Source organism: Gasterosteus aculeatus, chromosome 3, assembly GCF_964276395.1.
Source record: "Gasterosteus aculeatus chromosome 3, fGasAcu3.hap1.1, whole genome shotgun sequence".
Taxonomy (NCBI): domain Eukaryota; kingdom Metazoa; phylum Chordata; class Actinopteri; order Perciformes; family Gasterosteidae; genus Gasterosteus; species Gasterosteus aculeatus.
Window position 1 is genome coordinate 4,775,199 of NC_135690.1, and position 21,748 is coordinate 4,796,946.

The 21,748-nt window shown below is 43.2% G+C and overlaps 1 protein-coding gene across 8 annotated transcripts in view; it reads left to right on the forward strand.

Annotated features, from left to right (window-relative positions):
* Window positions 1-423: 423 nt before the first annotated feature.
* ctnnd2b (catenin (cadherin-associated protein), delta 2b) overlaps window positions 424-21,748 on the forward strand; it is a 118,432-nt gene continuing 97,107 nt past the window's right edge. For 7 of the 8 annotated variants that reach the window (XR_013467081.1, XR_013467082.1, XM_078098873.1 and 4 more), the window contains exon 1: window positions 424-763. The gene's annotated coding sequence lies outside the window, so the exon portion shown is untranslated. Of the gene's footprint in view, window positions 764-20,149; window positions 20,257-21,748 lie in introns of those variants that run through there. The other variant, XM_078098874.1, reaches the window with a different exon arrangement.

Sequence of the window (21,748 nt, forward strand, 5' to 3'; positions counted from 1 at the left end):
GCCGGTCTGACAATAACTCCTGGGCCACTTTTTCCCCCAGCCCGCCCCTGCCTGTATGGAAAACATTCAGCATCACACGCGTAGTGGACATCCCTAATTGGACCACGGAATGTATCTGATGCCTGATACCTTCTCGGCCAATCAAACGCTGGACCAGGCTGAGAATCTCAAGGTGAATTGTTAACATATCCTTTTTGTTAAAAAACATAACTTGGATTTCTCTCTGAAAAAAATCTAACTAATTGTTTTTTTTTATACAATAGGACAACCGTTATCATAGAAAGGATGCCGCCTCCTCGTGGCATTAATCACCCCCTATACAGTAGTACCTCTTGTCCCCGGTGGATGTCGCTGCTGACACCGTTACCCAGGCCGTCCGTCAGTCTGTCCAGGAGAGGATGGGGAGGCTCTTCCTGCCTCCTCTCTTCTCCAGTGCGCAGCGCTCCGGCCCGGCCGCTCCTTCCTTCCTCATTTCCTCTCCCCACACAGCTGGCTCGCTCTCCTCTCGGATGCTGGCTCTGCCTTCTCCTGTCGCACACAGCGCTGGACCCCCCCACCCCTCCCCTCTCCCCCCTAAAAATATATATTTATATATATATTTAAATGTATATATATATAAATATATACTTCGCAGGGGCGGAATGACTGACTGACCTGCTTTGCATGGTCTGGTTTTCGGGAATTTCGCACGGCCGGAAAGGAGGGAAGTCCAGAGGGGAGAAATAAAGGAGGCTCTCCATCCCCCGAAGGAATCAATTTTACAGTAAGCAGGCGCAATGTCATTCGGGTTTCCTCATTCCGCTCGTCTCACACCTACTGTCTGTGCCAAATGCTTGGGAAAAAGCTAGAATGTGTCATCCCGTTGGGAACATGGCTCGCTGTTGTTTTATTTTCGTGTGTGCCAGATGTTTTTCTTTTGCTGTCATGTGTCAGTTAACCAGAGGCGCGGTGTGGACTGTGCTATTTTTTCCATTCATTTAATGTTTTTATCTTGTTATTATGATGCACTAAAGGGATCTGCATGCGCTCTCGTTGGTCGTGAATTGACCCCCCCCCCCCCCCCGCCCCTCATTAATGGCCATCCATCCACCCATCCATCCTTGTGAGTGTGTGTGGGTCGGAGGAGAATAAGGGAGTGGGGGGTCGTCTGATGCGAGAAAAAGGCAATGCCCCTCGTTTTTAGGGCTGAGCGCCCCGCGAGCGGCGCTCGTCGCCGGTGACTGAGGCGCATCGTGGCCGGCCGTCTTTGTGTCGCCTTTTGCGGGGCGGTGCAACGAGAGAACGCCCCCCCCCTTCCCCCTCCCTCCTCTTCCCCCCGAGCACCCGTCCTGCTTCTTCACCCAGCATCCTAAGGCGTGTTGAACTGGATGGAGAACACCAATAGCTGCCTTGGTGTGCGCCATCTCCAGCCTGACTACATCTCGATCCGCTCCGTGTTGACCAGCTCTGGGCTGCCCCCCCCCCCCTCATTCAACGTTTCAGCAGAGAGCGTCAAAGTGCTATACATGGGGGGGCAGACGTCAACAGGCTGCTTCTTCACATTGACCAACGTGTGTTGCACACCAAGGGTGAGGGTTTGAGAGGAGAAGCGACACAAAGACGTGATCTAGAGGATGAGCTCAGCACAGGCGTGGTGGTGTGTTCATGTGTGTGTGGCGTGTATGTGACTGGAGGACAACTGATGCCTGTTTGCCATTTCAATCTCTGCATCCTGTGGGTGAGATGCTACCAGGGAGGAGTCCCACAGTTCACATTTAACACCCGATGTCTATCTATTTTATCTATCAGTTGTTTCCGTGGTTCTATGTTGACAGTGACCCTTCATTTAGCCATGTTTGACCCTGAAAAGGATTAGTTTAATGTTTCCATGGGGTTTATTCGGCCTCTTATTGAGGGGGGGATGAGGAGATGAATACCGCTCAGGTGTTTGTAAGCTAAAAAGCTACAGCTAGCCGCTGGTTAGCCTAGAATACACACTAAACTAGGGGAAAGCTAACCTGAATCATTCAAAGGTATCAAAATCACTACTTTATATTTTGCATGTTCAGTATGAGATGTAATTATAATCTGCAGTCCAGCAGTGGATTATTTACGGGATTATTTATTGTTCTGGTGCACTGACTTGGAGTCTTGAGATGGTTGCCTAGCAACATTTGTTCACAGCTTCATAATTAAAGAACAGTGTTGTTTTTTTAAACATCTGAGCCTACTCAAAGTTTCCCAACTATGAATCTTTGTCTCCTTTGGGTACAAAAATAAGTTTGATTGTGTCGAAGGGGCGGCGTGGTGGTTAGCACTGTTGCCTCACAGCAAGAAGGTCCTGGGTTCAACTCTGCCCAGTGGCCTTTCTGTGTGGAGTCTGCATGTTCTCCCCGTGTCTGCCCCTGTGTCTGCGTGGGTTCTCTCCGGGTTCTCCGGCTTCCTCCCACAGTCCAAAGACATGCTCTGGGGATCAGGTTAATTGGGGACTTTAAATTGCCCGTAGATGTGTGAATGTGAGTATGAATGGTTGTATGTCTCTGTGTAGCCCTGCAATTGGCTGGTGACCAATCCAGGATATACCCTGTCTCTTGCCCAGAGTTGGCTGGGATGGACTCCAGCCCCCCTGTGTGCAGGATAAGCGGTTTGACGATGGATGGATGGTATCGAAGTTTATGAGAAACCGATTCAACGTCTCACTTGATTAACCTCCGATTACAACATTGTGAACATGACTTCATGGTCTCAATCTTCAGTTTCAAGTCTACTCCCATACAGACTAATGTTCATTCAGTAAATGATGGTCCCAAGTCATGGTGATGACTGAGGAGCTGGATAGTTTCACTATCTTTCTTCAAATCATAGTGACTTGGTGTGCACAGTGTTATTATTAGAAAAAAACATGATGGTCCAAACTATGACAAATGGGCCCTTTAAGCTTGTTGTAACCTAATTACAACGACTGCCTTAAAGGTGAATCGTAATGAGGTTGCATGTCAGTGAGCAGTATTTATCATAGCGTTTAAAGAGTGTGACAACTAAACAAAACTGAAGCTAGATCATCTGTGCTTCAATTGCAGGCACATCACTCCTATGGCTGCTAAATAATTCAATACCTCACGGAATACAATGTGAAAAATACAGAGCAAACTCCAGTGAGAAAGAACACTAGTTGAGAGCCATCAGGGACATTACAGATACTACATGTAGCATATAGGGTGGAGGGACAAATACTTAATTCTTACTAGACACCATATGACCCACTTTTGTAGAAGCATGCGTTACTCATTTTCCACTAGTTGTGATGTTATTTAAGATTATATACAAGAAGCAGATGTGATTAACTGGAAAACCTTTGATTGGGGAAAATAATAAATCAATAAATGTGGAATAATATTTCATATGTAACATGATTATATCCAGAGCCTAAAGTAGTTAGTAGGACTACAATAAATGATAATAGCATTACAATTGTAATGCCTGTGATAGCTATTAGTGTGCTCAATTTGTTTTTTAGCAACCACAATCACAGTGAGATGAACAATAATCTCAAACTGATATCCTTTTTTTTGCCAAAACCACGATGTGAATCAGCCATCTTTTGACCTGACCCGATAATCTCAGTTGATAGCTCTGTCGAGAGAGAGACAGAGAGAGAGAGAGACAGAGAGAGAGAGAGAGAGAGGGAGAGACTGTGTGATGCCAGCTTATTGTATTCCAATCATGGCTACGTCTGATTCATATCTCCGCTGGCAACCGCCAGTGGTTGACTCGTCAACAACCTCTTCATACCTTGAAATATGCAGAGCAGAAGCACAGTAGAAATCCGCTGACATCATGGCCCTTGTCCGCTTGGAGGAAGAACACAAATTAATAAAGATAAAATGAGAGAGAAAATAAAATAATAAATATGATTAAAATTATTTATTTTGATCTATTGCTTCTTGTCAGAACTTCTATCAAGGTTCAACCCTCTGTTTTAGACAACAGAGATGTTATGTGCGCATCTTCCACCATGTTTTTTTAGTCACGTTAAGTCTGAGGAATCGAGTCCATGAACCGTCCTGGTCATTGTAAATAAACCACGGTTACGGCGGCTTTAGGAAACTAAAGCACATGGTTAAATTTAAAGTCATAATGCGTTTTTATTTATTACATTTTGTTAATTTACTTTACAAACATTACAATTGAAGTTGGGAACAGTGCAAAAACTATTTCTACATTTAAAAGGACGGTTTTGAAACCATTTCTTCTGCTGTCCTTCTGATTCTGCGCGTCTCTCTTTCTCTCTGCCTCTTCGCTGCGCTCGTCCACTTTTAACCTGAGCTGCTTTCGGGGGCATCATTTCACTACAACATTTGCAAAGTCCATAAGTCGGTTTTGCTTTTTCATCCTTGCTGTGTGTTGCGGTTGGTGATGGAGCCGCGACCCTCCTGTCGGCCCACCGTGCCCCCTCCCCTTGTGGGTCGTGATCCCCAGTTTGGGAACTGCTGAAAATCAGGTGAGGGAGCAATCACCAACCATTTCCGCTCTCTCTGCAGCCTCCACTAGTGGCTCCTGCTGGTTCCCTAATGGATGGTACAAATAACAGCTGCACTCTGCTTCCCTATCTCGGGCACTGAGTGCTTTCCCTTCTTGTCCGCTGCCCTAAGAGGAGAGACGAGCTGAGCAGGAGTTGGGGACAGGTTAATGGTTGTTTGTTGGATGCTTCATTTTGACACTTGCGTTTTGTTCGCTTTGCTCGATGGTTGAGGGTGCACTTTTCAGCCCGAAAAACTTTCCACCCAAAATTTGCTTTGCACCTTTTACGAGAGCACATATTTGGGTGACTGTTGAAGAGACACCTGGGTGAAAGCTCAAACGTGCCCCTCTCACTTTGCTCTAGTTGAGAGGTGTCATTCAGTTTGATTTAGTAATCAAATAACACATTGAACAAGTCACAATCTGCTCAGACAAAAACAGCTCCAAGCAATCCTTTGAATCACTGAGGCACACTGGCAAATTAATGGGTACGTGAGAGGGACCTTTTATCTCTGTGGCAAACCAAGCTTGAGCCAGGGCTGCCTTCATGGTGTCAGTCGATCGGCCGTCCTCTCAGTATCTGGCGAAGTCCAGACCCCACGTGCCTCTGCAACCAGGGGAGACAGTAATACTCCTCCTAATCCACCTCTCACAGCATTGCTCACACAATCAATCCCCCGTGGAGTTGGATGCTGCCAAGTTGCCGTTGCCAAGTTGTGGTTGCCGTGGCAACATGGACTCTAGGTTTGATGTGATGTCAGCCAGGTGCGGTGTGGCAGTTTGGGCTCTAACAAGGCCGACCCTTGTCGGGGGGATAACGAGCAAGACTCCGCTGTCATGGCGATGGCGCTCTCTGTGTATGAGGGGATGTCAGCGCGGGGCGACTCACAATTAGCTTGGCGTGTGCGAGGGAGCGGGAGAGGGTTAGTGTGCTGAGTGCGTGTCGTCCTGCCCAGCTTTTTGTGATAATAGTGAAAACACCCATCAATTCTCACTCTGCTTTATTTTACTGCCCCTGTTCTTTGGTGTTATGGTTTGATTTGTTTTTCACCGATTGTGGCAAAATCAGAAATTCCATGGGTATGAAGTTAATGGGTTTTGCTCGGGCCAGTTTCTAGCCCACTTCTGACCTTTTTTTTCTGTGCTTCCATTAAAAAAAAATATATAATTTTGTCAATTAATGTTTAGACATTAATTGCCAAATAAGGTAATAAGGTCATTTTTTTATTGCTAATTGCTTGTTTTTGTTGTTGGTAAACTTTCCCCAAATCCTCTTGGCGCCATTGTTTGGTTATTTTATCCTGTTGGTTGTTGCGTTTTTGCTGACACTGCTCTGTTGCAGACAGCATGATAGTTATCCTTTGCTTCAGGCTGTGTCCTTGACTGTCAAACCAAAAAGATTTCCATTTTTTCAAAAACTATAAATGACCCAAAGTGGACATTTAATATGAGACAATGAATCCTCGACCAATTAAATATGAAGAAGAGGAAAAAAGGGGAACATTTTCTCGAAGTCAGTTTTTTTATCATAAGCATTTTTTAAACTTTAAAGGGCATTTTGATGCTCTGGCGCCCTCATTATAGTCTGACCCTGTGCAAGCATTTGCTGGCTTGCAGGTTTTCTATGAGTGGGTTTTTGTGTGTGTGTGTGTGTGTGTGTGTGTGTGTGTGTGTGTGTGTGTGTGTGTGTGTGCACGTGCAGTAGAGGAAGTGGCGTTAGGCCAGTCTAGCCCAGCATTGTCTGGCTTTAATGCCACTTCATTCACTGTACTCACATCAGTGCCAGCGTCCTGACAGCCACTAATCTCCTCTTTATTCTTTAAGGTTTACTCAGCACTTTGGTGGTCCATTCAGCGTCACTTCTCGTCCTTTGGACCTGAGTATTTAGGTTGGTTTGGGAACAACCTGGCTCTAATCTAGCGGTAGCAGAGTTTTCAGATTTTCGGACGTGAGATCACTTGAGCCAATGAAAGGTCACTATGATTCATTGGGATACATTTCTAGAAGACCATTTGTCTTTGCACGTACAAGCAACTCGATTGCCAAAATTAGAATTATTCTACCTATTTGATGGATTGCCATGACAACCAAATAAATGCATGATATTTTCCTGTGAATGTGCTTCATGCAGCTCTCTCCACTTACTGTGCGACTGTGGGCGAGTGGAGGATGTGTATGGGAGCTGATCTATCTGATAACGCAGTTAATTGGATTTAACAACTTGAGTGATTTTTTAGCCTTGAATTTAACTACAATTACCTTTTTATATGATCATGAATGCACATTCAAGTGTGCGATAATTGTGAATCTTCTCTGTTCATGGCAATTTGTTCAATGCAATGGACAACAAAAAACGGAGTTGGACCAAGAATCACATCGATGAGAGAAGCGTGAGAAATATAAAAGTAATATAGCTAGTTGAAGTAAGTTAAATTGAGCCTAACTGTGTTTTATTGTCACACAGGATTAGTGTGTGCATTAATCTTATCTTTCGTTCACATTTTTGTCAGCAACTCAGAGTGAGTTCATGGACATGCAGACATTGGGACCTTTTGTGGTTGAAGGAGATGAGTCAACAGCCACAGCAATAAATGACCTGTCTTTGCTCACATAAACACATTTCTTATTCTCAGCATAAAGAGTTAGCATGCACGCATAAACACTTGCTTATGATGTTCATCTGTGGGGTTTTTTGCAAAAATATTAACAGAACTAATTAGGCGCTACACTCTTGCTATGAGATATTTAGACACAAAATAAGCAGTGCTAATGAGGATGTAGTTTCCGGTCTGTGAAATAAACCCTGTGCTGCCCCGCTATGCTGTTCATGCCCTGCTCTGAATTCAGGATTAGTTAAACAGGAATGAATAAGCTTTGAGGTCAGAATAAAATATTAAAATAGAATGAAATGGAAATTAAATGCATCCAAGGATGCCTTTCTTTCTTTGTCACTGGTGTGAAGCCTCCTTTCTGTGTCCACTGTGTGGGACTCCTGTCAGCGCTTTATGCCAGGGCAAAAGGAACAGAAATGTCACCCTCCCTCCTTGAAGACGGCCCTGGAATCCAGGAATTAGCTTCTAAGTACAGCTCAAAGGAAACATTTTTCCTCTGCCCCTTACTCTTTGACTAATAGGGATTTGTCAGGTTGTGCTTTGCATCTCACTGATGACTAAGCATTGTGTCTGACTGAGAAAAGAAGTCACTTGGCTAATGTTCAAATCCCTCTGGGTTTTTTCACTCAACTCCCTAACATACTGCACTCCATGTGTTCAAGTGTGCATGTCAAAGCTGAGAATTTCTTATTTGCACCGTACTTTGTTGCAGTAAAATAACCCAGTGTCCTCAGTTAACTCCCTTTAGCTTAAGTAATGGGGGACATTGATCACACTATGGATGCTGGTTAGACCTTCGAAGGCCTGCATATATGTGACTCCCAGTTTCCAGAGTCATTTTGCAGGCGTTTGAGTGCTGTGTGAAAACAATGCTGAAAATGACAATGCTATCACGTAATGATGGCAAAAAGAACACCACCTGTGACCTCAACCCTGATGTGTTTTTGTCACGGCTGTTGCCATGCCTCTCTCTGACAGAACCAGTATGCTAACGGTTAGTTAGTCTGTCTTTGAAGAGCTCTGTGTGGCTTTCTTCTGCTTTCGTATTGTACCTGGTAATGAAAACATTCCTGTACAGTGGAAAACGTCAGTATAGAAGATGTCATTAAGATGGCCGCTTATCAATAGATAAAAGCCTCAAGAGAATGTCACAGTCTATAATTAAGCCGCTTGTGCACATTCAACCCTAGGCAATAACCCCTACTCCAATCCTGCCGCTGTCAGGTGAATATTAAGACTCTAAAGGAAGGTCACCGTACCTTATTATTTTTTAATTTTTTTTAAATTTATAAATTATTATTATTTAAGTAATAGGGGAATACTATTTCCCCCCAAAAAGGGATCTAGTGTCCTGCTACTGGAAACATGTGCTTAGGACTGTTCTCTTGGGTTGAATAATGGTAAGGGCAGGAGAGTAGAGATTGTTAGCCAGCAGTAAGGCTAACAGGCTAAGGGTAAGTAACGAGATACAAGTGCAAAAGGAGGCCAGAAGAGGCTTTATGTACACGGTGAGCATTTCTCACTAGTGACTGTGGGAGCCAGTGACACATGAAATATGAGAGACAGCAGCACTCATAACTATTTATAGCACTGCAAGAGGGAGAAAGATAGAGAAAGCGCACACTTTAGGGCACGGTTTGCCATCACTTTTTCATCCGCTAAAGAGGAATTGCACCCAATTCTTTTTAGAACGCACATATGTCACAGCAATGGCATCGGACAGGCCGGTTCCGCGTTCGTGAGCATGTAAGCTCCCCCCATAGTGAGAGGCTAAATATGTCTCTGCCATCAGTTTGTCTTTTTTCTGTTTGTTCTAACTCATGGAGCCAAGCAGATGCTCTGGGGGGAATCGCTGGTCTGTGGCTTTGAGGCAATTCAAACCCGTCTGTGGCACGGCAATGTTTTTGTACACACAGCTAAGAATGTATCCTGCTGCCGGGGGAACTCAGCAGCACGTCCTGTTCTGCCGGAGATAAATGATGAAAAGAAGCCAAAAGGAACTTCCACAAATTGGGCACAAGCAGCTTAAAGAGCTGTTAGAGTTGTGCGATGTTGTATTTCAATGATGTTTTCACCTGTGATTCGGAATAAAAAACAATCAGGAAATGTCTCGAGACAACCACATTTTTTTGCCAAATCAAAAGGGGTAAAGAGTCAACAGTACGTGTGCATTGATGAATATTTGGGGAACATCCGGAGACTGGTCCTAAAACTGTGGGATATTTGAGAATTAATACATTTCAGATCGATTCTCTTTCTAGCCTTTTAGCGGTTTTAAATTATATTGTATGATGATCAAATATTTACTGTATATTCCAATAAGTTGGGAAAGGAGATACACACACACACACATACACACACACAGGAGAGCGACCCAACACAGAAGTATGTGTGGCAGAGAAGTTCCTTCAAAGCCAGTTTGTCTCAAATGTTCAGAGGCTGCGATTATTAAAAGCTGCATTCTGAAGCATCACTGTGAGACAAAGCACCAGTATTTTGAGCAAACGTACCCACTCACACCCAATATGAAGGCCCAGAAAAATAAGCCTAAGATCCCAATAACATCAAAAACCTTACATGTGAATTCACTCCCCAACAATGATGTAAATATGGAGGAAACAAGAGGTTTAAATAAACCACTTCTGCAGTTAAAAAAGGGAAATGCTTAGCACATCTGGACGGCTCTTTACTTCCATTTCATTTTTTCCTCAAAGTGTCCTGACTTGTGTCCCCACAGTCAGCTCCGCTTGCGGCCGTCTCGTGCTCGGAACAGTAGTCGAGGGCAGACCCACCCTGTTTTGTGCGGCCTTCTAAAAGCAAATTCTTCAGCGATGTCATTTCTTGTGAGAAAAGCCCTTGAAAGTCGGTGTCATATATTATGCATGGTGCTGGTGGTGCTCTGGGATGCTGATGGGAATGGGAGGTTTGTGCTGTCTGGCTTTATGGTCAACATTTTGCTTTGTGTTCTCTATGAGGTGTATGCTTGTGGAAACACAATAAAGAGAGATGTTTCATTTTTAACTCCATTACATTAATGAAAATGTATTTTATTTACTTACACGGCTGTTGCTTACTTGTTTACTTGTAAAGATATCAAAATGAAACTACATTTTTAGATCATTTACCTAATTGTATTATATATTCTTGATGCAGTCCACATTTGAGATGTCATGTTTTCTGTATTAAATGGTGTGTGATACGTATAAAAGGCTAGAGGAGTCACGCAGAATAATCTTTGAATGACTTTAGGATTTCCACACAACAGACAATAACGCCAATATTTCAAAAGGAGTTTTTGAATTGCCATTATCATTATATAGAATTGAAATGATTAATACATTTTTTTATTCTACAAGGTAATGTCGACATTAAAATTAGAATTTAACTTCATAATATTATTTATTGGCCAATTATTTACTCGGGGGGAGGGTGGGGGATGCAGTTAAGGACAATGGGGGCTACAAAGAAGCTCTGACAGATTAACGCAGAGAGGCAGTTGGCAATGGGCCCAAAAAAAGTTGTGTAGAGCATTGGCTCATTCCTGCTGCTCTGCAATACAAGTCTAATTACTATGGACACATTAGATGATCTCCTAGTCAGAACTCCTCCTGCTGTCTTTGTGCACTTTGCTGTGCTCTCAATTCTCCATCGTTTGACGGCTGTGTTTGAAGTGCCAACAATATCCCGACCTTTAGCCAGGACGTTTTCTAAACCACAGTCTTCCAGGGAAACAGTGTCTGTCCTCTTCAGACTCTTTGCCGCCTAGGGTAGATTCAAGTAGCCTAGCAGCTAGCTTAGCCTAGCAGTGTGCAAAGTGGTCCATTTGCCCCCCACCCCCTTTCTGTTTGACACATGGAGGAATTCCTCTGCACAGTTCTCCACTTTATGTCACACCTCTGCTTGTTTTACTTCCAATCCAAAAAGCTCTCTCTTCAACTACAGACTCGCTCTCTCCTGTCTAACTGACGCCAGCTAGCAGCGGTTTCGTTTCTGGGGTCAACTTTGTTTACTTCCGGCACACCGTAAGTCCGTAAGTAAACACAGTTTGAATTTTAACTTAATTAATCTCGGGCACATTAATTGCATAGATCAACACATTAGTTTTGACAGCATCACTCTCCCTTTTATTGCTGCAATGTCTCTGGGCTACTCAGGAACTGAAATACAACCCTGCCCTGCTTATTTACTTCACCAATGAGCATGTAAGGCAAACCTTCAGTTTTGAGTTGGGTTCTAAAAAACACCAGCAGATTTTCCCCCCAACGAAGCTCCACCGTGTGCACGACGCGGCCGACTTTGAAGGTTTTCAGCAGCGACTCTCATTCCTACATCCTCTTCACAAACAGCTTTGTCATTGAGCAGTTTGAATTCCTTCGTGGGTGGAGGAGGGCAGAACGAGTTTTAATTTGTCTTCGTGCTGTGTTTATCGCCGCTGTCGTAACCTCTGTAATTATACCATGTAGAGGAGCCGCACAAGCAATATTGCTCACTCCGAGGGTCTGTGGAAAAGCATGTTTAATTCATGATGTTGATCATATTTTTAGCTCGAAGACGTAGTGTTGAACGTGGGCTACTTTGTGATGAAGATGAAGATGCTCTTTGAGTGAACAGTTTGTTTTTCTGCTCTTGTGAATTCCGTCCGCTGCCCGCTGGGAGGTTGAGCCTTTCTTTTTCTCTCAGGTTTTCCCTTCTGTATTTTCAAAGGTAGGAAGATCAACATGGTCCTCTTGGTTAATGTCATTCCTTATTCTTATTCAACTGATGTTTCTCTTTCAAGCGTACTAACTGAGCTCTGCAGCATTTTCAAAAGAGTGGCATTCCAGCAAGTGCTATTACACCACATGAAAAATTTAATGTGTTAAGCTCTGGATTGCCCAAATTTCCCCGTTCGTTAGAGTGGCATAATTTACTGGGGAAAGCGGAGATTGCCTTCTTTCAGTCTTGGAGACGACTGGCTACATGAGGTTTCGAGACACAAGAAGCGGAACTTAAAGAGCACTAATCAGAAGTCTTCTCAGTAATTTAAGGGATTCACTTTTCTGTTGGAGACTTTATTCCTGTAAATTGTGTGAAGGTTCATCCGAGCTGCTTCTTCTGTCGTTATCCCATCAACAATCCAACAGGGGTCTCCCATGGCAACCCGACGCTGTCAGCCAGGCACAAGCTCTTTGGACATTGACCAATGAATTGCTTTAAAAATGTGCATTCTGAATGTGCATCAACTCCGAAGGCCTCAACACACCAGGAACTTAGAAAGACACATTTTCTACTTCAATACATTTCAATGGAATCGGCCTTGGATTGCAGCTACATTCTGTGGAGTCAGTTGGTCGAAACGTTGGGTGATTGGTTCACATTTTGTTCCAGTTAGGGGCGTAAAGAGTGTGAAATTCATTTATTTATGAATGTGTGTAAAAGAGCCAAACTCCAGCTCGCCCTTTCTTTTAGAGCGATGCACTTTCGCCCAGCTCAGTTGGTCAGGGGCGGCCGTACAGAGAGCACATTTTACATTGGAAGGGGCTCTTAACTTGAGCACATTCCTCATCAGGACGAAGCCCATTCCCAAGCTGGTGTATTTGGGGTTGCTCTGTGCACAAATATCAGCTGGAGTGGACGTTGGGAAACCCAACCAGACATGTCTGAAAACAAGGCGTCAGTTTTGTGGGTTTGACTTTTTAGACGTGTCATCAACCATAATAATATTTACAGTAACGTGTTTCATGTGTATCAGATTGATTGCTCTTACTCTTTTTTGTCTCTTTTACCAGGTGCTTTTCTAAAAAGACATCTATTGTGATCATTTGGAGAGATGTAATGGCTGATAAACAGCCCAAGTGTCCTTTCTGAAAACCTCTGCTTGTGAGCTACCGCAACACAATTCCCCTAATTGTAAATAAGAATACTAAAAACATCTACATACAGATCAATGCGATATCCACGCACTTTTGGCCTCATATATTAACCCACTACCAACCGCTCTTGTTTTTGCACGCTCCTTTCATCCATGCCAGTCGGCTCTTGATGATGTGCATTATTCTGAGCCGTAATGAGTTTTTGTGATCAGCTAAATGAACACAGAGCAGTCAGAGAGGGATGATTAGATAAACTGCAGGAGGTCCTATAGGTCATTACCTCTAATGCCTGTAACATGTGATATTTAATTATTACCTCTACATGCAGGTATCTTTATGTGTATTTGCCACAAATTACAATTACGTTTGTGTGCGCCTGATGATGTGACATTCAATATTTGCTCTCTTCAAGCTCTGTGTTGCTCTCCATTAACTGCTTAGGGAAACATTTGCCTTCAGTCAGTCACCAACTGTATCTGTTGGTTAGGGTTAGCATCTTAGCATCTTAGCGTGTTTTGGTGATGGAGAGGGGGCTGTTGGAGGAGAGTTTCGATATATTCGGCAATTTTATCCCTAAAAGCGTGCCCTTTACAGTGGCTTCTTCAATTGTTGGGGTTCAGCGCAATTTTGCGAGTAGTGGCGAGAAAAGATAGACATTATAAGGTGTTTATTTTACCACTCTTTGTGTATTTGCATTTGTAGATTTCTCTTAAAATTTGTGACACAGTCCTTCAGCATTTATGATATGTAATAGCATATTTCATTTTCCTGCTTACCATCATGGTGAGTTTGTTCACTCAATGGCACGCTGTTACCACAAAAGAGACGCAGAGGAAACACGGGGAAACCTTTCGCCCAGATCACTGATTCATGTAAGCACTGTGGTGACGAGATTTTTTCTGATTTCATTTGATTCAACAGACTGACTCAATGCGCCGAAGGGAGGCCTAGCTGGATGTAATGACACAGTCCCGATGACGGAGCAACATATGCCCACCGCGTGTGTGAAAACTGATATTTAAACATATTGACTTAGAGGCTAAAGAGCTGTGAGCCTTTTTTTCTATATCTGTACATATGCTGAGTGCCGGCATGTAGGCTGTGCTGTGTGTGGCATCAATAATGTAATCCTGACCAGCAAAAGAAGGCAGCAACATTAACTTACTCCATGCAGGAATTTACATTAGTTGGAATGAACTAATTATGTAATGTCTAATTATGTAAGTTAGTGGTTAAATAAATCTTAATAAAATAAAACGATCTGAAGGTTGTGAAAGTTGTTAGCTGAGAAGAGGACAGTAAACATAAACCTAATGGTGTAAAATGTTTAATATCCCATAAAGGAAACCCCCACTTTAGGCCCATAACCTCTAGTTAGATACCTCGCCTGTCTCTAATATCAGGCTGGGGGCCCACTGTACTGGGGGAGAGGACATGAGGTGGGAGGGAATATTGTGCACCAGTTTAAATTAGAATTATAAGTAGTCTGGCATGGCTGCTGTGAGTGACATTTTTAGATTAATGCTGTTTTGTTCCTGCCAAAATGGACGATGGCCTGAGCCACCCACTTGGACGTTCACAACAGTCTTCAGAAGCCTATGAATGACGTCTAGCAGACTGTGTCCATTTTTTATATCGTCTTTGCGCATCATACCCAGTTATGTAAGGTATAGCAAAAGCTCACAGATATCGGGAAATGTGACGATGCGTGCCAAGTAATGAATGAATGTGCCTCGAAAAATTGATTGCACTGTTTTCCGTTAAGGGGCTTGATTTCCAAATTTCAGAAATTCCCACATACCGTTCATCGTGGATTGTGTAGACTTTTCTACGTCTGTGCTGTAGCAGGTTGAGACGGAGGTGTTCAATAGATCTAAGGGAAAACAACCGTAAAAGAGTTTTTATATAAAAACGACAATATTAAAAACGCCCTATATGTGCTGGATGACGCTGGATGGTTCTTTTGATGGAGAGTTTTTTGGCATTTTGTGTATCATTGGTTTGCCCTTGAGAAGAACTCAAGGGCTTTCTGAATCCGAAAGACCTTGTTGTTGCAGATTACAGCACATGTATGGCATTGCAGAAGGATTTATGTTAAATTGTTGTAATGGTCATGTACTTAGGTGGCTCACAGATGCAGGAATTAAAAAGATGTGTCATTTAGATGAGACTTATTTTTGAAAGCAGAAAATGAAGCATGCCATGCATCGAGTTGCATGGATTTTCTCCTCTGTTCCTGAGGTTTCAGATTAAATATAGTTCAGTTCTCTCATCTTATGAGCTAATGATGTGCTTGCAACAGGTCCAATTAGACGCATTAGCTACAGTTTGGCCAAGAACCCCGGAAGGCTTATTTAACCTTAAATCACCTTAAATCGACGTCCTGTTATCACTTAGGCTTCAGGGCTGTTTAAAGGTATTTTGATTACATGATCAACTGTATTTTCTATCACACACAAACAGACATCAGTGGACATCATTAGCTTTTGAGCCCACAAAAATGTTTGAGAACACAATCATTCATATTGAATTGAATTGTGATCCATATACAGTGAGCCAGGCATCCAAGCAGTAAAATCGCAGCACTCTGAAGCGCTTGGCAATTGTTTACCTTGTAGCGTGCCAGGCTGTGTTTTAATGCTTTTGATATGTTTTTATTAAACAATAGATATATGTTGTGACCCATCTCTTCTTAATGGTTTGTCAGATCATCCGAGCTGCTATCCTTGAGTGGCACTCAGATACTCACTGTATTGCAGCCATACAGTATGCATGTCTGCGCTGACAATGTCCATTAGCATCTGGACTTAGAGGCTGATGGGTGATTAACCCTCAATGTTGCTTGGGAGGCCATCTGCCATTGCCTGCCAGTGAGGGCTCATTCAGTTTAAAGGTCATGGGCTATGGCCCCAAAACAAGTTGTTCCCCGTGGCTGGTCGACCTCTTCTCGGGCCGTGTTGGGCTGCGCAGGCTGCATTTGATGGAAATGGAAAGTGTTTGCATTGCTTTCTCCCATCAAAGCCACTTTCCTATAGTAATTAGACATATACTTGTTAATATGATATTTGACATATATATTCTTTGACATGAGTTAACAGTACTTATGTTTTCAGTGGTGACCCCAGAGGAAAATAACATCAAAACGATCGAAAATTCCATCACAAGGCAAACACCTGGATTAGGCCAATGAAAGCTAGCACATCCGAGTTAGAAGATGTTGACGTTACATTAATGACTGCATCTACGTGTGGGACACATAGATGGGACACGTGTCGCCATTGCGTGTCACACTTAATTTTGATTTTGGCCCCCTTGGGAACAGTAAAACAAACTGTAATCGTAAACGGGACGTAGCATTGCTAACTTTAACGTGTTAGCAAACAACAAGTGCACCAATGTGTTTTTCCAGCTACTCTGTAACTTTTTGTATTTCGCTGTTTGGTTGCTGGGTAAAGCTAGAACCAAATTCATGCTGAAAACGATGCTGATTAGAGCCGTGCAGTGAAACCTAAATAGTTAATTTGGTGAAACCAAATGAATTAGCTGAAAGATGCTAAAACATTAGGTAATGGAAATTCAGGAGTCTGCTATAAAATAAATATTATGGCTCTAAGGATGTAATACTTGGAGGATTGATACAAACATTGCCTCTGTGAACTTTATATTGGTAGATATTAAGTAGGAGACAGATTTGCAGCTTGATAAAACTAGATGCAAAAAGGTTTATTTATTTCATTTAACAATCCCAACAGGTGGCCACTTTGCGCTGGCTTGTGGTCGCCTCGGTTGTTCAGCTTGCAAACAGCCATCCACGATAGCCCACGATTATTTAACTTCTAATCTGATCTATTTCTCTTGACTTTTAGAAAACGAAAGCGCGCAGGGGCAACTCCATAAATGAAAAAAGGACATACTTCCCCTGTGGATTGTGAAATCCGAAATGAGACAAAGACAGAGTTGATTACATTGTTAATGTATGTCTTAGTAAGTGTTGACAATTTGAGCGCCAAGTTGCGGGCACGGGGGTCTAGACAAAGAGACAGAAGACTGGCATTAAGTTTTAACGAGGCAACAAGACAACAAGACAATTGCAGATTAAGAACTATGTACATACGGAGTCTCCTTTTTACAGTAGTGCCCAGAGGGCCTCCTTGTCCTCCACGTCAGGTCCTGCCTTGCACAGAGGAGCCATGAACCCCAGAACACGCGTTCTGGGGTTCATGGCTCCTCTGTGCTTCTCTCTCTATTCGACCTGGTGTTTCTCCTCTCCCTGTGCTCTCTGCATCATTGCCTGTCCTCTCACTCCCTGAAAAAATATGTTGAATTTAAGAGTTAACCAGTTAAGCAGCCTGTCAATTACCCTGACAACATAAGTTAAAGGAACACTCATGTACTACCTATGTCATCAGCATGTTTTTTTTGTTCACTTTGAGAACTGACTTGTTTTCTAATCTATGTTTACAGTGTATTTCGCTTACAGGCTACTCTACAACTTTCATGACTTCAAATAATTGATTAAGCATATAGGCCTATTCAGTGAAGTAACAGCTTTGCTCCCCGCTCATGATGACAGGGGAGGCAGAGCCTTTGAAAATTGACCGGATTTTCTCCTAATTATGTGCGCGCGTCACCAGGCGTTTTTCTTGTCCTTTTACCGTGCACGACCAGCGAACACAGAGCGTGCGACTACTACACCGCCCCCCCCCCCCCCCCCCGTCGGACCTTCTCGACCGGACCGCGAAATATTGTCTGACATGAAACCGGTCCGTGAGGTAAAAAAGGTTGGGGACCACTGGGCTGATCCACAACGTGTATGTGTTTACATACCTCCTGGATCCTGACTGGTGTCGCTGCTGCAGCCGCAAGGCACTGATTGGATGCTCACAGACCGTAATACAGCGCAGATGAAAATGATTCAGACTACAGCGTTTATATGTTCAACAATAGGAAACTTAGTTTTAGCTGTTTTAAAATTACACCAAGTTTATTTCGGATTATTCCAACGGATGAATACAAGGCGCAGGGAACTTTGAGGTGCGTAAACGCTATTTATAGGTGCGTAAACGCTATTTCCAAAATTCCAGAGGTGCGTAAACAGCGTCTACATGCGTTTACCCTCCACTACAGCCCTGATACCTGTATACACACACACGTACACAATGCAAGTAAATAACACACAAGTATCGGCACCAGAGGGAAATAACACTTACACGTGAACTTATGATTTGCTGCTGAATTCCATCTTTGCCAAAACAAGGTTGTCTCAGACCTGACTGATGCTGTAAGAGATTATGCTCAGCACTCCCCATGTCAGCCATGTCAATCATAGCACAGTGAGCTGCAGCTATATCAGAGATTACTGCTTTGAAATGCGGGGCTAAATACCCCCTGCATTATGGCGCTGAAATATAGAACCTCAAAATCCAAGATTATACTTCAGTGAAATAAAGCCTTTAGGCCTAATCCATATTCAAAGTCTTGTTTCTAGCTGTGCTGTTGGCCTCTATAACCTAGTTCTGGTGGCTGTTATTGTGGAAAGCAGCTTTGTACTGGTCAGTTGTGTGATGTGCGCTTGGACACGGTCTGCTGGGTTGACCTATATTTGGATGCCTGCCCTGTCTGCACAGTCAAAACCAGAGCTCCTCTCTTCATCTCTTCTACAGGCTAATTGGACCACCGCTCCTTCGTCCGGTTCTCTAGTCCTGTCCTCTGATATAGTTCAAGCTTTATTGTATTTTTGTGTTGTTTGTTCCATGCAAACAGATCCTTTCACCAGTAATTCACACAGTACCGGTCTCATCGGTGTAGAATCATTTGTAATGCAGCAATATATCGGCGGACGGGTAATTTATTGGGAAATACAGAAATCACATACATAAAAGATTCTACGACTATGTTAGGAACTAAGTGAGGCTGTACTTGAGCTAAATGCTAATAAATAATGACAATAACCTTTCGCAAGATTGAACTTGAAATGTTAAGAATAAAATATTACATTATTTGTTGATTGAGATGCTATTTTACTTTACCTAAAAGAAAATAATGCATTTAGCTTCTTTGGAGCAGTTGGAGAGTCTGGTCCATTTGTGCAAATGAAACAAATGGATGTGTGGATGTGGAGCAAAACAAGTTGGCCGACATCGGCTGAGGAGGGAGGTCTCGGTTAGTTTGCAGTCAGAATGCATTAGCAACACAAAACAACGATGCTTTTAGAGATGACCTTACTCTGAAGAATGATTATGGGACGCTATCGGATCCCGACGGTGAACTCGTCTTCTGATAAGGCGCATCTGTGTTCTCCAGTCACAGTGTAGGTGCTCGCTGGAGCTGCATACCTTGTTTAATTTAATGAACGCTGGTATATTTACCGTAAAATAAAATAGCAATTCAAGCTGCTGCGGCTCAATAATGAAGAAGGAAGAAAAAGGAAGTAGAGGGAAGAGGAAAGATTTTAAGGCGTGTCTCCCCAAGTGACAATTCGAACGAGTAAGACGACGGCTTGCTCAGCTGGCGATTGTTCTCGGAACGCTGTTGAACGTCGCAGAGCAAACTCCAAAGGGGCCAATTCAAGTCCTTAAGTCGGAACGGCGGAAGGAAATTTCATGTCTAAAAACGTCCGAAGAGAAGCATCCAGAACTATTCTCGAGTAAGAGGTGATGATCACGTTGATGACATTGTGTTCTTGATGTGACTACACAAAAAGCAAAGAGGGGAAAGGGCAAGGTGTGTGGGGGGGGTAATCCGGCTGGGAGGAAAGTGTTGAAGGAGGAAAGGACGGACTAGCCGGATCATCTTTTGGAAACGCAAAGCGGGGGAGTCATAACATCTTGAAAAGGAAAAGAAGAAAATCAAGCAGCGTGAAGCATGTAGCCGTATCACGAGGCCAGAGAGCCCGCCTGAGTGTTTACGCAGCCACAGTGCACACTCACAGGGGAAAAGGGCTCAGGTGCACTGCGGCGTTGCAGGTTCAAAATCCCAAACGCAACCTTTCCGGTCACCCTCCGCTGCGTGCTGCCCAAAGAGGCAGGAATGGGCTGGAAATATGAGGAGACAGCGAAATAGGTCAAGTGCAGAGAAGTGGGCAGGGAGAGAGACGAAAGGAGGCAGGGAGGGTGGGGGTAGAAAGTATACAGGCATACAGGCAATAAGGAGGGGGTGGATGAGGGATGAAGAAGATGTAGCATTGGTAGAAAGGTGGGTGGTGGCAAAAAATGCAAGTTGAGCAACAGCGATTGAGGAACGGGTGGACAGGACGAGGAACACAATCCAAAATGGAAGACACGTAAAGCCAGGTCAGCCTCTCCTCGCCTTCTCCCCTCCGTTCCACTCTCCTTCCACTTCTCTTCTCCTTTCACCTTTCCATCTCCTCTTCCCTTTCTGCCACCATCCCTCCAAGCTGCTCACACGCCGCTTTCTTGCTATTATTATTATTTTTGACCTCAGTGCAGTCCGATGCTGCCTCATGCCGACAGACAGCCTTTTCGGTGAGTGTGTGTGCGCATGTCAGATTCCTCACGACAAGCCTTTCATCAGCGTGCAAAGCTGGCTGATGCAGCTGTTACACCAGCTCTGTGCTGCATCAGGATTACACGGCACATGTGAAGCCCATGTCCTCCAACGCTTCGGTCAAATGCAGAATGCTACATGGCATCAAGCATGCAAATGTGTGAGTGTGTGTGCCAGTCCTTCTGACACCAGGATTCCGATACTTGGTTTCTAGGCTTTGGGCTTGTTGAGTTAATGAAGTTTTGTGCTCAAGTGCTGATTAATTGTATTATTTAAGGCCATAAAATAAGTATGCAGACGTCTACACTTGCTATTTTAACTGTATTACCACTAGAACTATTCAGTTTGTACCTTAAAAGTTTCCACGTTTGAAGTCTTAAATGAATACAGGACCTATTGTCTTCACACTGCATGAAAAGTGGGATTTTCGGCAGTATGCGGCACTGTAAATGAATTATGCCTTTTTACATTAAACTATTCAGATAAAATCCTCAACCATATTCTATATGTATTCAACAATTATTGTTTTTATATCAAACTCGACAACAAACTACATCATTTTTTTTCCTGTTTTTTCCTGTTAAATGAAACATGTCGTACATATAGATTAGCTAGTACCAACCGATTTAAAACGATGCTATCATCACATCCATCCATCAATCAATCAGCAACATAAGTGTCTATGGTAGTGTTTGTATAGAGACCTACTCTCTTTTTTTATTGTCAATGAATCTCTAAACCAAAGGCAACAATGAATGTATCCTGCCATACTGTGTTATACTTTCTTCCTCTGTGCTCCTTTGTTGTCAATTGTTGTTGTGACATCTTCCTCAAGACATTGTGCTTTTTATATGGAGGAGATGCCTCATCCACCGCCCTGTATTCTGTTCAGTAAGGTCTGCATGAACATAGTTCCTATTAAATGCGGTATTTCCTCCTGTTTGCTAAAAACTGCAGTGACCAGCTGTTTACAAAAAATAATGGCCGGTAGGGATTTGTTCCATGCTTTTAAAGCTTTAGGTCTTCAGCGGGCGACTGAGAGGCCGAGTTGGTTTTGGTCCTAATTACAGAATATTGTCCATGTTGCCTGTTATAATTGGACTCAAACTAACAAATCCTACTACCATTAATAGTTTCCTGATACTACTAGTATTTTTTCTGTAGTTCTACAACAGTAATCTTTGTTATTGACTATTACTGCAGGATCTTTGACCTTTCAACACATTCAAACTCCTAACTCGTCAAATAACAAAACTTCAGCACCCCTCAGAGTCAGTT